The sequence below is a fragment of the Pygoscelis adeliae genome, unplaced genomic scaffold (genome assembly GCF_000699105.1).
Source record: "Pygoscelis adeliae isolate BGI_AS28 unplaced genomic scaffold, ASM69910v1 Scaffold318, whole genome shotgun sequence".
NCBI classification, from domain to species: domain Eukaryota; kingdom Metazoa; phylum Chordata; class Aves; order Sphenisciformes; family Spheniscidae; genus Pygoscelis; species Pygoscelis adeliae.
The window spans coordinates 4,968,629-4,973,172 of NW_008825430.1; positions in this window are offsets into that span (position 1 = coordinate 4,968,629).

A 4,544-nucleotide genomic window follows, 5' to 3' on the forward strand; every position below is an offset into this window, starting at 1 on the left:
TCTTGTACAAAAGAGGTTTTTAAAATAAAAGGCAGTTTGAATGTGGCTTTACAGTCCCAAACTGCAGCCCTAGCTCTGCCATTAGAAGTGTCAAATACCACAGAGGTTTTTTTAAAAAGCTGGTGAGGGGGCTGGAGCACAAGTCTTGCGAGGAGCGGCTGAGGGAACTGGGGTTGTTCAGCCTGGAGAAAAGGAGGCTGAGGGGAGACCTCATCGCTCTCTACAACCACCTGACAGGAGGTTGTAGCAAGGGGGGTGTCAGTCTCTTCTCCCAAGTAACTGGCGATAGGACAAGAGCAAATGGCCTCAAGTTGCGCCAGGGGAGGTTTAGATTGGACGTGAGGAAAAATTTCTTTACTGAAAGAGTGGTTAAACATTGGGACAGGCTGCCCAGGGAAGCGGTTGTGTCACCATCCCTGGAAGTATTTAAAAGATGTGTAGATGAGGCGCTTAGGGACATGGTTTAGTGGGCATGGTGGTGTTGGGTTGACGGTTGGACTCGATTTTAGAGGTCTTTTCCAACCTTAATGATTCTATGATTCTGTGAAAAGCAAATTACTGAAGCTACTTGTATTTTAGTAATATACTTACACATTTTATAAGGAGTCAGAGGTCGAAGTGCAGGCAAACAAAGACCTATGTGGAGCCAGGGTTTGTCCCAGTGGGTCAAAGTGAAAGGGTTGCAGCGAGGCAGGAGAGGGGTCCCTCTGGGCTGCAGGCAGAGCTCTGCCCCTGCCCGCCCCGGCTGCTGCCCGAGGGAACGACAGAGGATTGAGAAGAGATGATGAGGGTTGGTAATACAGGTGGAAGGTTTTGCCACTAGTTGAGGCTCATCCTTGCACATCTGGTTTGAGCCCTTCACTTCACATAATTTGGAGAGCCTTCCCTCAGCAGATTTTGATCTGTACACTTTGCAGTAAGGCTGGGAGGTACGATGCATATTGGGGCAGTCCAGCAATACCATCCCCCAGTCTCAAGGCTTGAGGTTCTGGTCTTTTTTCCCCCCTTTCCCCTGACAACCTGGAATGTTACCCAGTGTGTGGCACATGGGGATGGCATCACTGTTCATCCTGTGTGGCACACTTAAGAGTGCACTGAGCTGCTGAGGTGGCTATATTCTGTGAATTCAGCACAGAAAAGCCCCCCAAATCCACATGGGCGATGTCTCCAGAAGGCTGAAGGAGAGGAGGACTGAGCAGACAACCTGTGACAAGCCTGTGTCATCAAGGACCTTGATAACCTGTGTTATCAAGGACCTCTGATGGTCCTTGATAACCATCAGAGACACCTCCCTCCTACCTGTTAGGGGCAGGACCGCTCCCAGGGGCTGAGCCCACATCCTTCTCTGTGGCTGCAGGGTGGGCTGACAAGGTTGAAAGGAGCGGACAAGGTAGCATCCTGGCTGCAGAGGAAATGGAGGAGCATGAAGAGACCACACAGCAGAAATGGCCCTGGACACATCAGAGTCGGAGGGAATAAAAGGCACCTTGGGATTTACCTAGAGAATGGAGCAGCAAAGCTGCAGCTGCTACCAGTCAGTGTTAAGAACCCAGAGCTAGGAGCAGTGCAGTTGTGGTAACGGAAGATCTTGCACGCAGTAGGATGCTTACATGTAAGTATGCCATAATCAAGGTCTTCATATCTGTACCTCCCATGTGTAATCAGAGATAAGTCCATCCAGGAGGAAAAGGTTAGGAAATTGCAACTAGTGATATATAAGAGGCCAGAGCTCGCTTGACAGTATTTGGAAAAAAGGATTGGCATGCAGTGGCGAGCAGGAGCGGAGGCACTTCGAGCATATAGTGAGTGCTCCTTCCGCAATGCTGTCACACCAGCACTCGGAAAAGAGGCAGACATGGTCTTCTCCCAGCCTCAGTAAGGGAAAGATTGTGAAAATAGTCCAGGGAGTGCAGGCAACGAGTGCGGCTACAGCCAGCCTGGGAAAGGAAGCACAGGCGATGAGAGCCCAACCTTACTGCTTCACCAAGAAGCGATTCAGAAGTGTAATAAGGACTAACACAGGACCCAGATACAGCATGGTCCAGGCAGGGAGAACTAACCTCAGTGACCGCACAAAGTGAAAACCACTTTTGGGCACAGCCCTATTTGGTGTCCCGTCTTGTCCATCTGGGTAGGAGACAGCCGTGGGGCAACAAGTCAGTTCTGCTGGCTGGCTGCTGCTGTTGCTTCATCGTCCTTTTAATATTTAATTTCTTTCTGTTGGTGATGTGTGAACATTTTTCTCAGAGGAAAAACAAAAGGTGGTCAGCAAGCCGGGGAACCTTCAAGGCTTCTCCGTCCCACTACACTGGCAAGCTCCTTCACAGTTCACTTGGCAAAAAAATCTGCTTTGCCTAAACAGATGCTGCCTTAACCCTAGCTTAGAAAACTGGGGACTTCTGCAGACTTACACGTGCTAAACCTGAGCCTGAAATAACGCTGCAGCTTGTTCTGGCTGCTTTCATGTTCCTGCAAATGATTTAATATTTTGCCAACACAGTAAAGTGGGAAACCTTACTATTGTGCATGTTCATCTGAACTAGTGCTCACCTGACAGCAGCACTTGTTCTCATTCTTAGACCTTTGCAAACCAATTATTTGCTTGTAACATTTTTCCAATACACTCTTAGATATTTTAATTAGTTTATTTGATACTAAAACTGTTTGACAAGTGATGGGGAAAGAAGAATTAAGCAACAGTATCCAAAATCTGTATTAAAATAGCAAACTGCCTTGTAGGCTCTAAAGCACTTGGAGACAATCTAAGGTTTTTGGAGGCTGCGTAGCAGCATATGCTCATTCCTACGTGGAATTTCCATAATTCCTCAATCAATTACCTGGAAAAACGGCCATTTTAATCAAAACCCTAAGGGTAGATGAAATCATGAGAAAACACGAGCTTTATTGCCATGGATATTGACTGTAACTCATTAAGATGTTAAGGTATTGACATCCCATTTGATGAGAAAAATGTCTGGTAGCGAGTGTACATAACTGTGTTACAGAGAATGCTGGTATCAACACATCATAATGAGTAACTAATGATGTCTGTGGCTTAACGAGGTGATTAAAGCAGTATCCTTTGATCTATGTCACTGACTTGATTTAATGCCATGCCGAGATTGAATCTCTCTGCACCACTGGGGAGATTCAAGTAATTTGAGTAATTCACTAGCCTCACCCCGGCATCACCAGGGATATTTGCGATGAACACGGTTGTTTCTGTAGCCAAGTCGGCCGGGCGGCACACGCTGCCAGGGGAGAGAGGCCACTGCTCCCTGCCTGCCGGCAGCCCCTTGCAGGAGTCTCACCGCTGCGGGGCAGGGGTCTCGCACAGCCCCCTGCCACGGCCACGAGCCTTCCTTTTGCCCCACAGTCCCTGCTCCCTACAGACCGGCACCACTGGCAAATTTTGGAGTTTGCCAAGAGAAGCTCATAGGAAGGTGCTTTGCTACCTTTCACCCGACCCCGTCGTGCCAAGCACGGCAGGGGAGAGTCACACTACGCTGAATCACAGGGCTTCGTGCCTGGCACGTGCTAAGCATCTCGTTCAAACCGCTGTGCTTGTCCAGCAGGAGAAACGCTTAAGCGCCGGTTCTCTGGGACAGCAACAAGAGTGCCAGGAGCCCAAGCCTGCCGGTGACACCAGAGATGTAAAAGCTTTGGCCACGGTCACAAAGTGATGCAGCCTGGCCACTGGCTACCAGCTCATATCCTGCTTCCAAAACTTCCAAAAACCTTTTCACCCTTACCAGGGGAAGGGCTTGTTAACCTTTTCATATACATCACAGCAGCTCTTTCAAGCAGCCCTGCCTACCTGCGCAGACAGACCTTGGCTAAGCACAGCCAAGGGGGGGCACAGTTGCTAAGTTTTGGGTTGTATTTTGTTCATAAGGATACCAGAACAAAAGAGTGGCCACCCTTGGTCAGACCAAAGGTCCATCTGTGCGACCAGGGCAGGGCACGCAGGCCGGGTGGGCACGCAGCGATAGCACTCCTCGGTACTCTTCCCGCTGCCAACTGTTTTCGGTTGATATCCTGAGCTGCGTGTGGTTTATGTATTAGCAGCCGCTGTGGATTTCACTCGCATGAAGTGTTTATATTTTGCATTGCAGTGGTTCTTCCTAATGAAGCTGATAACGAGGATTAATTTTCCCTCCCAATCATCTTTAACCTTAAGTGATAATTAGTACCAAAAGCATAACTGAGAATCAAATTCTGGGCACCTCCCTTGGGCAGGAAATTATTTTGCTTGATGAATAGACCGTTTTTTACAAAGGGCTTTTTCCTGCACATAAATAACAGCGCCCTGGCTCCCAGATGCGTGGGCGTGATACTGCCGTCCCCGTCCAAGCAGGATTGTCTCCGAGGGAGAATAACAGCCCAGCTGCCCCAGCGCGGGGCCTGGGCACTTCGCAGTCTCCGCTCCCCCCGGCAGCGCTCATAGTGCCCTAATGGGGGGCAAATTGCTCAGGGCTTGTCCCGGCCTCCAGGCAGCCCCAGCACAGCCACCCCCCCGTACCTGCCGCGGCTCCCCCCGCCAC